The following is a 16,601-nucleotide window of genomic DNA, read 5'->3' as shown; positions in this document are numbered from 1 at the left end:
TTGAGTCAATACTTTATTCTGAGCCAATATGGCATTCAGAGTATCACTTTCAAGAACTCCCTTCCTTTGAGGAGTCCCATTACTCACAGGATTCCTTTTAGAAGTGTATATGAACTGGTTATTTACAACCATGTCAATGAGTTCTTGAGCTTCTGCAAGCGTTTTCTTTAGGTGAATAGATCCACCTGCAGAATGGTCCAATGACATCTTTCATAATTTAGACAGACCATCATAGAATATATCCAGGATGGTCCATTCTGAAAGCATGTCAGAAGGACACTTTTTGGTCAGTTCCTTATATCTCTCCCAAGCTTCATAGAGGGATTCACCTTGCTTCTGTCTGAAGGTTTGAACATCCACTCTAAGCTTGCTAAGCTTTTGAGGAGGAAAGAACTTGGCTAAGAAAGCCGTGACCAGCTTATCCCAAGAGTTCAGGCTGTCTTTAGGTTGAGAGTCCAACCATATTCTAGCTCTGTCTCTTACAGTAAATGGGAAAAGCATAAGCCTGTCGACCTCAGGATCAACCCCATTGGTCTTAACAGTATCACAGATCTTCAAGAATTTAGTTAAGAACTGAAAGGGATCTTTGGATGGAAGTCCATAAAACTTGCAATTCTGTTACATCAGAGAAACTAGTTGAGGTTTCAGCTCAAAATTGTTTGCTCCAATGGCAGGGATTGAGATGCTTCTTCCATGTAAATTGGAATTAGGTGCAGTAAAGTCACCAAGCATCTTCCTTGCATTGTTATTATTTTCGGCCATGCCTCCTTCTTTTTCGAAAATTTCTGTCAGATTTTCTCCAAAGTTGTGCTTTAGCTTCCCTTAGCTTCCTCTTCAGAGTCCTTTCAGGTTCAGGGTCAGCTTCAACAAGAATGTTCTTATCCTTGTTCCTGCTCATATGAAAAAGAAGAAAACAGAAAAGAAGAGGAATCCTCTATGTCACAGTATAGAGATTCCTTATGTAAGTATAAGAAGAGAATAATGGAGGAAGGAAAAGATAAGAATCCAGACACAAGGGAGAGGAATGAGTTCGAATTCTTAGGTGAAAGAAGGGTGTTAGTAGATGAATAAATAATTAGAAAGAGATGAGGAGAAGAGAAATTCAAAAATTAAATAAATTAAAATAAAAGTATTTTTGTTTTTAAATTGAATTTAAAATAAAAAATAAAAATTAAAGTTCAAAAATTAAGAAAGGAAAATTGAATCAAATTAAATTAAATTTAAAATAATTAGTTAATATAAAAAGGAATTTTGAAAAAGAGAGAAGGGATTTTTGAAAATTAGAGATAAAATTAGTTAGGTAGTTTTGAAAAAGATATGATTGAAATAGTAAACTTTTAAGATCAAACAAAAAGTCAAGTAGTTAAATGAAAAAGATTTGAAAATCAATTTTTGAAAAGATAAGAAGTTCGAAAAGAAGTTGGAAAAGATTTTGAAATTGATTTTGAGAAAGATGTGATTGATATTTATTTTGAAAAAGATTTGAAAAAGAAATTTAAAAAGATTTGATTTTTGAAATCAAAGTTGATTACTTGACTAACAAGAAACAGAAAGCTATGATTTAAATTTTAAAGATTGAACCTTTCTTACTAGGCAAGTAACAAACTTAAAAAATTTTGAATCAATCACATTAATTGTTAGTAAAGATTTTGAAATTATGAAACAAAAAAAAAAGATTTTTGAGAATCAAATTGAAATTTTTGAAAATATAAGAAAAAAATATAAAAGATTTGATTTTTGAAAAAGTTTTTAAAAAGATAGAATTTTTAAATTGAAAATTTGATTTGACTCATAAGAAACAACTAGATTTTAAAAATTTTTGAAAAAGTCAAGTCAAATATTCGAATTTTATGAGAAGAAAAAGGGAAAGATATTTTTTTATTTTTGAATTTTTAATGAAGAAAGAGAAAAACATCAAAAAGACTCAATGCATGAAAATTTTGGATCAAAACAAATGATGCATGCAAGAACACTATGAATGTCAAGATGAACACCAAGAACACTTTGAAGATCAAGATGAACACCAAGAACTTATTTTTGAAAATTTTGAAGAAAAGAAAAACATGCAAGACACCAAACTTAGAAATTTTCAAACTTTAAACACTAACAAATTGAAAATGCATATGGAAAACAAGAAAAGACACAAAACAAGAAATTTTAAAGATCAAACAAGAAGACTTACCAAGAACAACTTGAAGATCATGAAGAATGCAATGCATGAATTTTCAAAAAAATGCAAGAAAGAGATAAACCTGCAATTGACACCAAACTTAAAAACTGACACAAGATTCAAGCAAGAAACATCAAATTAATTTTTTTGGTTTTTATCATTTTATAAGATTTTTTTGGTTTTTTTTTTTCGAAAATTATTTTGGGAAAAATGAAAAAGAAGAAAATTTTTTTTGGTTTTCGAAAATAAATAAAATTTAAAATCTTAAAAATAAAATAAAATTACCTAATCTGAGCAACAAGATGAACCGTCAGTTGTCCAAACTAGAACAATCCCCGGCAACGGCGCCAAAAACATAGTGCGCAGAAATCGTGACGGTTCATTCCTTGGTAACGGCGCTAAAAACTTAATACGCACGTTCATAATCTTAGTTCTTTGTCACAACTTCGCACAACTAACCAGCAAGTGCACTGGGTCGTCCAAGTAATAAACCTTACATGAGTAAGGGTCGATCCCACGGAGATTGTCGGCTTGAAGCAAGCTATGGTCATCTTGCAAATCTCAGTCAGGCAGATTCGATTGATTATGGAGATTTAATAATTAAAAGATAAATAAAACGTAAATTAAAGATAGAGATACTTCTGTAATTTATTGGTGAAAGTTTCAGATAAGCGTATGAAGACGCTTGTTCCTCCTGAACCTCTGCTTTCCTATTGTCTTCATCCAATCATTCATACTCCTTTCTATGGTAAGCTGTATGTTAGGCGTCACCGTTGTCAATGGCTACATCCCGTCCTCTCAGTGAAAATGGTCCAATGCGCTGTCACTGCATGGCTAATCATATGTCGGTTCTCGATCATACTGGAATAGGATCCATTGATCCTTTTGCGTCTGTCACTTCGCCCAGCACTCGCGAGTTTGAAGCTCGTCACAGCCATCCCTTCCCAGATCCTACTCGGAATACCACAGACAAGGTTTAGACTTTCCGGATCTCAAGAATGGCCGTCCATGGATTCTAACTTATACCATGAAGACTCTGATTAAGGAATCCCAGAGTTATTGATTCAATCTAAGGTAGAATGGAAGTGGTTGTCAGGCACGCGTTCATAGGTTGGGAATGATGATGACTGTCACGATCATCACATTCATATTGAAGTGCGAATGAATATCTTAGAATCGGAATAAGCTTGAATTGAATAGAAAAATAATAGTACTTTGTATTAATTCATGAGGAACAGCAGAGCTCCACACCTTAATCTATGGTGTGTAGAAACTCTACCGTTGAAAATACATAAGAACAAGGTCCTATTTATATCAGACTAGTTACTAGGGTTTACAGAAATGAGTAAATGATGCAGAAATCCACTTCTGGGGCCCACTTGGTTTGTGCTTGGACGGAGCATTGAGCTTTACACGTGTAGAGGCTTCTCTTGGAGTTGAACGCCAGTTTGTAATCTGTTTCTGGTGTTTAACTCCACTTTGCAACCTGTTTCTGGTGTTTAACTCCAGAATGCAACATGGAACTGGTGTTGAACGCCAGTTTGCGTCGTCTAAACTCGGGCAAAGTATGGACTATTATATATTGTTGGAAAGCCCTGGATGTCTACTTTCCAAAGCAATTAAGAGCGCACCATTTGGAGTTCTGTAGCTCCAGAAAACCTACTTTGGTGCAGGGAGGTCAGAATCCAGCAGCATCTGCAGTCCTTCTTCAACCTCTGAATCTAATTTTTGCTCAAGTCCCTCAATTTTAGCCAGAAAATAGCTGAAATCACAGAAAAACACACAAACTCATAGTAAAGTCCAGAAATGTGAATTTTTATTAAAAACTAATAAAAATATACTAAAAACTAACTAAATCATACTAAAAACTATGTAAAAATAATGCCAAAAAGCGTATAAATTATCCGCTCATCACTATACCACGAAGGTTTTAATCTTAGATTAGAAACCCAAGAGATACACATTCAAGCTTGTTTGCATGTAGAACGGAAGTGGTTGTCAGGCACGCGTTCATAGGTGAGAATGGTGATGAGTGTCACATAATCATCACATTCATCATGTTCTTGGGTGTGAATGGATATCTTAGAATAAGAATAAGCTTGAATTGAATTGAAAAATAATAGTACTTTGCATTAATTCATGAGGAACAGCAGAGCTCCACACCTTAATCTATGAGGTGTAGAAACTCCACCGTTGAAAATACATAAGTGAAAGGTCCAGGCATGGCCGAATGGCCAGCCCCCAAGTCTAAGGAAAAACGTTCCAAAGATCGACATAAAATAAATCCCTAAAAGTAGTTTTTATACTAAATTAGTAGCTAGGGTTACAGAAAATAAGTAACTAATTGTAGATAGTGTATAAATCCACTTCTGGGGCCCACTTGGTGTGTACTTGGGCTGAGCATTGAAGCTTTCACATGTAGAGACTCTTCTTGGAGTTAAACGCCAGGTTGCAGCCTGTTTGTAGCGTTTAACTTCAGAATAGGGCAGGAAGTTGGCGTTTGATCGCCAGTTTGCGTCATCAAAACTCAGGCAAAGTATGGCCTATTATATATTACTGGAAAGCCCTGGATGTCTACTTTCCAACGCAATTTAGAGCGCCCCAATTGGGTTTCTGTAGCTCCAGAAAATCCATTTCGAGTGCAGGGAGGTCAGAATCCAACAACATCTGCAGTCCTTTCAGCCTCTGAATCAGATTTTTACTCAGGTCCCTCAATTTCAGCCAGAAAATATCTAAAATCATAGAAAAACACACAAACTCATAGTAAAGTCTAGAAATGTGAATTTTGCTTGAAAACTAATAAAAACATAGTAAAAACTAACTAAATTATACTAAAAACTACCTAAAAACAATGCCAAAAAGTGTATAAATTATCCGTTCATCAGTAAACAACAGAATTAAAGAGAATGGGAAAGATAAAAAATGGGGGATTCAATGGGCTTAGGAGATGTTTCATTCTCCGGATCAAGTTCATTCTCATCTCTTCCTCAATCAATGTACTTATTGATCTCCTAGGCAATCTTAAGTGATTGGATCCCAATTCCTTGGCAATCAAATCTCTCTAAGCTTGAACAATTGCGCAATTCCTTGATTTAATTGCTCATAGGAAGAGATGAAGTTTGGTCACTGATTATACCACACACTTTCATAGATCAAAGTATTGGTAGGATTCATGTCACTATATCCATCCAACCCCCAACCTAATCCGATGTGAGAAAGTATTTCTAGCATGATTTCCTCATTCCTCTTTCAAGGTTCCAAGAAAATCCAACTATGAACAATTTCTCTCTCGAGATAATTGTTCAATTGAATGGAGATCAAAAGCTTTCAAGAAAAATCAAGAGAAAAGAAAGAGGAAGAAAGATGAAAACTATTATTAATCCATTGAATTACAACAAAGCTCCCTAACCCAATGAAAAGGGGTTTAGTTGTACATAGCTCTAGAAATGGAAATTGAAATTGGAAAGTGCATTCTGAAAGTAAAACTGAATTGCAAAAAGTAATACAAGAAGTGTTTGCAATCCTAGATCCCCAGGTGCCAATCTCACAACAGAAAAGGAAAAAAAAGTGCAGAGAAAATGAAATCAGGGTTGTCCAATTGGGATCCCCCTGCTTCCAGCCTTATTGAACTCCCAGAGCCCCCCCTCAGGGCCTCCCAGAGAGCTGCCTTCCATCTTCAAAAACTCCTCTATTTATGCTCTCCTTCCCATCTTCTATTGGGTCTTCATTGTACTTGGATGTGGGTCTTGGCCTTGATTGAATCAGTTAGGAGTGACTCTTAGTGATGTTGATGAGGTTTTATTTGGCAACTAACGTTCACAAGTTTAAATGGGTGCATTTTGGAATTGAGCTTGGTATGGACGTTAGTGACTAACGTTGGTGGCCACTAACTTTGGCTAACGTTCCCTTTTAGTCATTGGGAACGTTAGAGGCAACGTTAGTGCACCAACGTTACTACCAATGTTAGCCTGGTCACGCGTATGCGTCAAACTAAATTTTTGCCATTTTGCGTGTGCACGTCGTCCATGCGTACGTGAGACTTGCTGTTTTTTCCATTTTCACGCGTACGCGTCATCGACACGTGCGCGTCATCGACACGTGCGCGTCACTACAAATTTTCCAACTCCAGATTTGAAATTTTTATCGAAGGCATTAGAGGGAATGTTGGTGAACCAACGTTACCTCCAAAGTTGGTCTGGTAAAGCGTGCGCGTCACTCACGGGTACGCATGGAGTATCAAATTTCCACGCTCACGCGTACGCGTCACCCACGCGTGGGCGTCTGATGAGGGAAAAACGATTCCACATAAACTCACTGGCAAGTGTGCCGGGTCGCATCAAGTAGTAATAACTCATAGGAGTGAGGTCAATCCTACAGGGATTGATGGATCAAGCAACTTTAGTATGGTGATGAATTTAGTTAAGCTAATATTGATGATTTGATGGGAAATTGATTGACAGAATGTAAATTGGTATGAATCTAAATATGCAGAATGTAAATTACTTGAAAAGTAAATGGCAGAAAAGTTAAACTGCTGAAACTTAAAGTGCAAGAAATTAAAAGAACTGAAACATAAATTGCAAGAAAAGTAAATAACTGAAACTTAAAGTGCAAGAATTTTAAATTACTGAATCTAAATTGCCAGAAAAATTAAATTGCATGAAGAATAAAGGAATTTAGGTGTTGGGAATCAAAATAGAACTGGAAAATGTAAATTCCACTAAATGAGAGACTCTAAGGTGAAGAAATTCAGAAAAATTGATCAATCAAGATATTAGTATCAAAACAGAAATGGAAAATAAGCAGAAGAATCAAAACAGAAAGAAAACTAAGATATCAATTGCTCTCTTAACAAAACAGAAAAGAAGAAATTGCAGAGGGAATAACAACAAAAAGAAAGCTAAGATCAGAGCTCCAATTCTTAGAATTATAAAAAGGAAAAGTAAAAGATGACTTCAAGATGAAGAAATTCAGAAGAATTCTTCAATCCCAGTTCCCAGACCCAAAAACAGAAAATAAAAATTGCAGAAGAGAGGAAATAAACCAAAAAAAGAAAACTCAGATCTGATCTCCAATTCTAAAATTCTAAAAGGAAAATTAAAAGAGCTCCCCTATGAAATCAAAACAGAAAGAAAACTAAGATCTCAATTGATCTCTTAACAAAACAGAAAAGAAGAAATTGCAGAGGGAATAAAAACAAAAATAAAGCTAAGATCAGAGCTCCAATTCTTAGAATTATAAAAAGGAAAAGTAAAAGATGACTTCAAGATGAAGAAATTCAGAAGAATTCTTCAATCCCAGTTTCCAGACCCAAAAACAGAAAATAAAAATTGCAGAAGAGAGGAAACAAACCAAAAAAAGAAAACTCAGATCTGATCTCCAATTCTAAAATTCTAAAAGGAAAATTAAAAGAGCTCCCCTATGAAATCAAATTCCTCTCTATTTATACAATTTCTATTTCAGTCCTCAAGTACTTGGAGTGGGCTTTTTGGCCTGTGAAGAAAATGGATCAGAACTGGGTGCTTGAGTGCTGCTTCCAGGGGAACGTTGCGTTCTCAAAGTGAGCACAGCGTTCATTCATCCAGGCATGCGCGTCCCTTGCGTGTGCGCGTCCTTTTTGCGTTTTTGCTCATCGACGCGTACGCGTCACATACGCGTGCGCGTCACTATCAATCTTCAGCTCCCAACATGCTCGCGCGCCCCTTTCACGCGTACGCGTCCTCAATGGCGTTCACTTAATGAGTGCTACGTTTTCTTAGTGAACGCTGCCCACGCGTGTGCGTCTTCTGCGCGTGCACGTGGGTAGTAAAATACCACTTCCAAGCTTCAGCTCCACCCAAGCGTTCGCGTGGTTCCTCCCAGGTGCTCCATCGACGCGTGCGCGTCATGCACGCATGCACGTCGATTACAGAACTTCACCTCCGAATTTAAATCTACCCGAAAATGCTGGCTTAGTGAACGTAGCGCTCTCTTCAAAAACGAAGGCCAACCACATCCATGCATACGCGTCATGCACGCGTACACGTGGGTCTTCGAAAATTGCCCCTGACGCGTAAGCGTCCTGTACGCGTTCGCGTCGCAAGTGAGTGTGGCATTCTTTATTTGAACGCAGCGTTATTCTGCAGGGCTTCTCCTTCTCTTAATTTTCTCACCTAAAATCAACCAAACAAGCAATCAAAGTCTCACTAAAATCATAAGAATTTGCATCATTCATAATAATCACTTAAATTCTTGCATAAATCTCATGATTTTGTATAAAATAGATGATGTTTGATTGAATCATAATAATCATGAAATTCCACTCCAACCACTTACTTGTTGTGCAAGAAAGTACATAAAACCTGATGAAACAAATGAAAAATGCTTGTGAAACTAGCATAAGATGACTTGTCATCACAACACCAAACTTAAATCTTGCTTGTTCCTAAGCAAGCACTAAAACATGAGAGGAAATGGAAGAAAACAGAAAAGCATATATGTCCTTATTTAGCAGGTAATTGAATTTGGTTCATGGAATTTTATGCAGAAGTAATTGAAGCTCTACTTTCTTTAGATTTTAGGATTGAAATATCCCTTTAAATGATAACCAAAGTTGTTTCTGTGAGCCTTGTCATTCATCCATCCTTGGTGTTTTGATTTTCTTTTGTCTTTCATGCTGAGAAGCTTATACTTTTATTCAAAGCTAAGTGTTATGTGTTGCAGTAGCTTTTTAGCTTTGTTTTTCAGTCAACACATCTTCACCACAGACACTTGGCTCATAATTCATCCTAAGACATTGATGCCCAGTACCTCTTTGGGTTACTAAATGCCTTGTAACTAGGTTGCTCTTGATAATGGACTTTCGGTTCATAATCCCGGATTAATCCACCCAAGTTACCAAGTTTTAAAATACTCCTTAGAACCTATTTGTCCAAGCGGATCCTAGTACAAAAAGCACCACAGGCATATGTTCTAAGGTCCAAGTTATTGGTGTCTAGCCTTATTATTTGTTTCTTTCATTTTTTGTTTGCCAATTCTTGGCTTTTCTTCCTTTCCTTTCTTTCTCTTTCTTTTTCCAAGGATAATTATTAATTGAAGGCTTTACAACATCAACTAAGTTCACACTACAAGGGATCATCCTAACCTTTATCCTTTATTACTGAGCTTACTTTAACAATCAAACATATATACCACCACTGAACTTTATTATTATTCCTACCACATTGGACATTCGGTTCCTGTTTCAACATTTTCTTTTATTCATGCAAAAGGGAAACGAGACATATATTCAAGTAGGATGAGTGATGCAAACACTTATACTAGAACATCTATTTTGAGAAGTGACAGGAGAATAGACAAACAGAATGCAGATAAGGGTAACCTATCAGAGAGGGATACAATTAAACTTCCAACCAAAACACAGCAAGATATAAATAGTTGAGTAACAATACAACCTTTTGGTATCTTCTTGCTTGTTTCTTGTGGATCTTCAACAGGGCATCTCTGAGGCCAAGACTAGTCTACCTGATTCCAAAGTCCAGCATCCTTCAGCCTTTGTTCCATTCATTCTATATTTCCATGGGCTCTTGCTCTTTGCTTGTTTACCAATTCCTGGCACTCCATGAATGGTTTGATCTCTCTATTTAACACTGGCATGCCACAGACTATGTAGTTCAGCTTCGCTTGAGTCACTAGATCTGATGACAAGTCATCTTATACTAGTTTTACAAGCATTTTTCATTAGTTTCATTAGGTTTTATGCACTTTCTTGCACCATAAGTAAGTAATTGGAGTGAATTTTCATGATTATCTTGAACCAATCAAACATCATTCATTTTATACTAAATCATAGGTTTTGTGCTAAAATTCATTGATTTAATAAATAATGCAAAGATCTAGTGATTTTGGTGGAGCTTTGATTAGTTGTTTGGATTGCTTGTAGGTGAAGAAATGGTGGAAAAAGGAATTTTGGCACACTTTTGAAGTTTGGGCACGCTTTGGACCTTAGGCCACGCTTTGAAAAGCATGGCCCATTACCATAGAGCGTGGCGCATCAAAGACACAAAAAGTAGCGCTTAAAAATTGAAGTGCTATGCTCTCTTTTGCTCACTTTTGCGTGAGTACAACAAGCCCAGGGGAAGCACCAAATGGTACAACACGCACCAAGGACCAAGAGGGCGCTCAAAATTGAGAGTGTAGTGCTCTCTTTTGTTCCCTTTCTCGCGCATCCAAGCCCAGGGAAGCATGCACAAGGCTGGCCAAGGAAGGAGCGCTCAAAACTTTGAGTGTGGCGCTCCATTCTTTTACCTTTTTTGTGCCTTCTTTGGCAATGGAGCAAGGCACAAGGCCAAACAAAACAAGGAAGCACAATGCATTGGCCAATGTTTGAAGAGGGGAACCTAGCAAGGGCCAAGGGTAGCACTCCAAAACTCAAGCGCAGCGCTCTCTTCTTCTCACTTTCTCGTGCCAATCCATGCAAACCAAGGCACAAAATCAACAAACCAAGAGTGTAGCGCTAAAAAAGTGACCGGAGCGCTCAAAAAGTGAGCGCTATGGCTAGGGAGCTTGGCAATTGACAAGGCAAGTGAGCGTTATGCTCACTATACCAAGCGGAGCGCTTCCCTGGGAGGATCCCTGGTGCACGAAATTGTGATCCACGTTCTTTGTACTTGTGTGTTATTAACAATATATAATTGTATTGAATCCTCATTGTGGCTCTATGTGTGGACACAACTCCGTTCAACTAACCAGCAAGTGCACTGGGTCGTCCAAGTAATACCTTACGTGAGTAAGGGTCGAATCCCACGGAGATTGTTGGTATGAAGCAAGCTATGGTCACCTTGTAAATCTCAGTCAGGCGGATATAAAATAATTATGGAGTTTTCGAATAATAAATAAGAGAATAGGGATAGAGATACTTATGTAAATCATTGGTAGGAATTTCAGATAAGCGAATGGAGATGCTTTTTGTTCCTCTGAACCTCTGCTTTCCTGCTATCTTCATCCAATCAGTCTTACTCCTTTCCATGGCTGGCTTTATGCAAGGGCATCACCGTTGTCAGTGGCTACATCCCCTCCTCTCAGTGAAAGATATGCTCACATGCTCTGTCACAGCACGGCCAATCATCTGTCGGTTCTCGATCATGCTGGAATAGGATTCACCCTCCTTTTGCGTCTGTCACTAACGTCCAACAATCGCGAGTTTGAAGCTCGTCACAGTCATTCAATCATTGAATCCTACTCAGAATACCGCAGACAAGGTTTAGACCTTCCGGATTCTCTTGAATGCCGCCATCATTCTAGCTTACGCCACGGAGATTCTGGTTAGGAGATCTAAGAGATATTCATTCTAGCTTATTTCATGTAGAACGGAAGTGTTTGTCAGGCACGCGTTCATAGGGGAGAAGGATGATGAGCGTCACACATAATCATCACCTTCATCACGTTCTTGGGTGCGAATGGATATCTTAGAAGCGAAATAAGAAGAATTGAATAGAAAACAGTAGTACTTTGCATTAATTCATTGAGGAACAGCAGAGCTCCACACCTTAATCTATGGAGTATAGAAACTCTACCGTATGAAAATACATAAGTGAAGGTCCAAGCATGGCCGAGATGGCCAGGCCCCTAAAACGTGATCAAAGGATCATAAGGTAATCCAAAGATGCTTGATACAATAGTAAGAGGTCCTATTTATAATAAACTAGTTACTAGGGTTTACATGAGTAAGTAATTGATGTACAAATCCACTTCCGGGGCCCACTTGGTGTGTGTTTGGGCTGAGCTTAAGTGTGGCACGTGCAGAGGCCATTTGTGGAGTTAAACGCCAGTTTCTGTGCCAGTTTGGGCATTCAACTCTGGTTTTGGATCCTTTTCTGGCGCTGGACGCCAGATTTGGGCAGAAGGCTGGCGTTGAACGCCAGTTTACGTCGTCAATTCTTGGCCAAAGTATGGACTATTATATATTGCTGGAAAGCCCTGGATGTCTACTTTCCAACGCAATTGGAAGCGCGCCATTTCGAGTTCTGTAGCTCCAAAAAATCCACTTTGAGTGCAGGGAGATCAGAATCCAACAGCATCAGCAGTCCTTTTTCAACCTCTGAATCTGATTTCTGCTCAAGTCCCTCAATTTCAGCCAGAAAATACCTGAAATCACAGAAAAACACACAAACTCATAGTAAAGTCCAGAAATGTGAATTTAACATAAAAACTAATGAAAACATCCCTAAAAGTAACTAGATTCTACTAAAAACATACTAAAAACAATGTCAAAAAGCGTATAAATTATCCGCTCATCACAACACCAAACTTAAATTGTTGCTTGTCCCCGAGCAACTGAAAATCAAATAGGATAAAAAGAAGAGAATATACTATAAATTCCAAACTATCAATGAAACATAGCTCCAATCATATGAGCGGGACTTATAGCTTTTTGCCTCTTGAATAGTTTTGGCATCTCACTTTATCCGTTGAGGTTCAGAATGATTGGCATCTATAGGAACTTCAGATTTCGAATAGTGTTATTGACTCTCCTAGTTCAGTATGATGATTCTTGAACACAGCTTCTTTATGAGTCTTGGCCGTGGCCCTAAGCATTTTGTTTTCCAGTATTACCACCGGATACATAAATGCCACAGACACATAATTGGGTGAACCTTTTCAGATTGTGACTCAGCTTTTGCTAAAGTCCCCAATTAGAGGTGTCCAGGGTTCTTAAGCACACTCTTTGTTTTTGCTTTGGACCTTGACTTTAACCGCTCAGTCTCAAGTTTTCACTTGACACCTACACGCCACAAGCACATGGTTAGGGACAGCTTGGTTTAGCCGCTTAGACCAGGATTTTATTCCTTTAGGCCCTCCTATCCACTGATGCTCAAAGCCTTGGGATCCTTTTTATTTGCCCTTGCCTTTTGGTTTTAAGGGTTATTGGCTTTTTCTGCTTGCTTTTTCTTTTTCTTTCTATTATTTTTTTTTCTGCAAGCTTTGTTTTTTTTTTTTTTTGCTGCTTTTTCTTGCTTCAAGAATCATTTTTATGATTTTTCAGATTATCAAATAACATGTCTCCTAGTCATCATTCTTTCAAGAGCCAACATATTTAACATTCTTAAACAACAACTTTAAAAGACATATGCACTGTTCAAGTATACATTCAGAAAACAAGAAGCATTGTCACCACATCAATATAATTAAGCTAAGTTCAAGGATAAATTCGAAACTCATGTACTTCTTGTTCTTTTGAATTAAAATATTTTTCTTTTAAGAGAGGTGATGGATTCATAGGACATTCATATCTTTAAGACAAATTTACTAACTACTAATGATCATGTAATGAAGACACAAACATAGATAAGCACATAACATAGAAAACGAAAAAATAGAGAGAGTAAGAACAAGGAATGAGTCCACCTTAGTGATGTCCTTGAGCTCTTCTATGTCTCTTCCTTGTCTTTGCTGCTCCTCCTTCATTGCTTTTAGATCTTCTCTGATTTCATGAAGGATGATGGAGTGCTCCTGATGTTCCACCCTTAGTTGCTTCCAATAATTGTGTGGAAGAAAATGAATCCCCTGAGGTATCTCAGGGATCTCTTGATTTGCAGTCAAATGTTCTACCACTGAGCTATAGACCCTTGATGGAAGCTTTTGTCTTCCCTTTCCTCTTTCTATAGGTTTCTCTGGCCTTAGGTGCCATCAATGGTTATGGAAAAAACAAAAAAGCTATGCTTTTACCACACCAAACTTAGAATGTTGCTCGCCCTCGAGCAAAAGAAGAAAGAATAGAAGAATAAGAAGAAGATATGGAGGAGATGGATGGGAGTGTGTATTCGGCCATATGGGTGGGATTGGGTGGGGGAGAGATATTGAATTTTTTTGAAGGTAGTGGGTGTATGGATGTGAGTGGTAAATGGAAAAAAAAGAAGGGATGATCATGAATGGGAAGAGAGATGATGAGGTAGGTGGGGATCCTGTGGGGTCCACAGATCCTGAGGTGTCAAGGCATTTACATCCCTGCACCAATTTAGGCATGTAAAATGCCCTTGCACACAACTCTGGGCATTCAGCGCCAGGTTGGTGCCCATTTTGGGCGTTCAACGCCCCTTTGCTGCCATTTCTGGCGTTGAACGCCAGAACCATGCTTGTTCTGGGCGTTCAGCGCCAGGATGCTCCCATTCTGGGCGTTCAGCGCCAGAACTATGCTCTGTTCTGGCGTTTGAACGCCAGACAGATGCTCCTCCAGGGTGTGATTTTTCTTCTGCTATTTTTGATTCCGTTTTCAATTTTTATATTTATTTTGTGACTCCACATGATCATGAACCTAAGAAAACATGAAAAACAATAAGAATTAGATAAATATTGGGTTGCCTCCCAACAAGCGCTTCTTTAATGTCAATAGCTTGACAGTGGGCTCTCATGGAGCCTCACAGATGTGCAGAGCTTTGTTGAGACTCTCCAACACCAAACTTAGAGTTTGGATATGGGAGTTCAACACCAAACTTAGAGTTTGGTTGTGGCCTCCCAACACCAAACTTAGAGTTTGACTGTGGGGGCTCTGGTTGACTCTGCTTTGAGAGAAGCTTTTCAAGCTTCCTCTCCATGGTTGCAGAGGGAGATCCTTGAGTTTTGAATACAAGGGAGTTCTCATTCCATTGAAGGACTATTTCACCTCTGTCAACATCAATCACAGCCCTTGCTGTGGCCAGGAAAGGTCTTCCTAGGATGATGGATTCATCCTCTTCCTTTCCAGTATCCAGGACTATGAAATCAGTAGGTATGTAAAGGCCCTCAACCTTTACTAATACATCTTCTACTTGTCCATAAGCCTGTCTTCTTGAGCTGTCTGCCATCTCTAGTGAGATTTTAGCAGCTTGCACCCCATAGATTCCCAGTTTCTCTATTACAGAGAGGGGCATGAGGTTTATTCCTGAACCAAGGTCACACAGAGCCTTAAAGATCATGGTGCCTATGGTACAGGGTATTATGAACTTTCCAGGATCCTGTCTCTTCTGAGGCAATGTCAGTTGATCCAGATCACTTAGTTCATTGATGAACAAGGGAGGTTCAACTTCCCAAGCATCAATGCCAAACAATTTGGCATTCAGCTTCATGATTGCACCAAGAAACTTGGCAGTTTGCTCTTCAGTGACATCCTCATTCTCTTCAGAAGAGGAATACTCATCAGAGCTCATGAAGGGCATAAGGAGGTTCAATGGAATCTCTATGGTCTCTAGATGAGCCTCAGAGTCCTTTGGTTCCCCAGAGGGAAACTCCTTATTGATCACTGGACGTCCCTGGAGGTCTTCCTCCTTGGGATTCACGTCCTCTCCTCTCCTCACAGGTTCGGCCATGGAGCTTATGTCAATGGCCTTGCACTCTCCTTTTGGGTTCTCTTCTGTATTGCTTGGGAGAGTACTAGGAGGGATTTCAGTGATCCTTTTACTCAGCTGGCCCACTTGTGCTTCCAGATTTCTAATGGAAGACCTTGTTTCATTCATGAAACTTACAGTGGCCTTAGATAGATCAGAGACTAGATTTGCTAAATTAGAAGCATTTTGTTCAGAGTTCTCTGTCTGTTGCTGAGTTGATGATGGAAAAGGCTTGCTATTGCTAAACCTGTTTCTTCCACCATTATTAAAGCCTTGTTGGGGCTTTTGATCCTTCCATGAGAAATTTGGATGATTTCTCCATGTTGAGTTATAGGTGTTTCCATAAGGTTCACCTAAGTAATTTACCTCTGCTATTGCAGGGTTCTCAGGATCATAAGCTTCTTCTTCAGGAGAAGCCTCTTGAGTACTGTTGGATGCAGCTTGCATTCCATGCAGACTCTGAGAGATCATATTGACTTGCTGAGTCAATATTTTATTCTGAGCCAATATGGCATTCAGAGTATCAACCTCAAGAACTCCCTTCTTCATAGGCGTCCCATTATTCACAGGATTCCTTTCAGAAGTGTACATGAACTGGTTATTAGCAACCATGTCAATGAGTTCTTGAGCTTCTGCAGGCGTTTTCTTTAGGTGAATGGATCCACCTGCAGAAGTGTCCAGTGACATCTTTGATAGCTCAGATAAACCATCATAGAATATATCCAGGATGGTCCATTCTGAAAGCATGTCAGAAGGACACTTTTTGGTCAACTGTTTGTATCTTTCCCAAGCTTCATAGAGAGATTCACCTTCTTTCTGTCTGAAGGTTTGAACATCAGCTCTAAGCTTGCTCAGCTTTTGAGGAGGAAAGTACTTGGCTAAGAAAGCCGTGACCAGCTTATCCCAAGAGTTCAGGCTGTCTTTGGGTTGAGAATCCAACCATAATCTAGCTCTGTCTCTTACAGCAAAAGGGAAAAGCATGAGCCTGTAGACTTCAGGATCTACTCTATTAGTCTTTACAGTATCACATATCTGCAAGAATTCAGTTAAGAACTGAAAAGGATCTTCAGATGGAAGTCCATGAAACTTGC

The 16,601-nt window shown here is 38.7% G+C and overlaps 2 non-coding genes across 2 annotated transcripts; both read left to right on the top strand.

The window, feature by feature from the left end:
* Positions 1-261: 261 nt before the first annotated feature.
* On the top strand, positions 262-369 carry LOC112753196 (small nucleolar RNA R71). The gene has a single exon (XR_003177590.1). It is a non-coding gene; the product is annotated as a small nucleolar RNA R71 (small nucleolar RNA).
* A 15,882-nt stretch (positions 370-16,251) lies between these two features.
* LOC112753439 (small nucleolar RNA R71) lies at positions 16,252-16,359 on the top strand. Its single transcript, XR_003177827.1, has one exon. It is a non-coding gene; the product is annotated as a small nucleolar RNA R71 (small nucleolar RNA).
* The last annotated feature ends 242 nt before the right edge of the window (positions 16,360-16,601 follow it).

The sequence above is a fragment of the Arachis hypogaea genome, chromosome 15 (assembly GCF_003086295.3).
Source record: "Arachis hypogaea cultivar Tifrunner chromosome 15, arahy.Tifrunner.gnm2.J5K5, whole genome shotgun sequence".
Lineage (NCBI taxonomy): Eukaryota > Viridiplantae > Streptophyta > Magnoliopsida > Fabales > Fabaceae > Arachis > Arachis hypogaea.
This window is presented reverse-complemented; position numbering and strand designations above follow the sequence as displayed.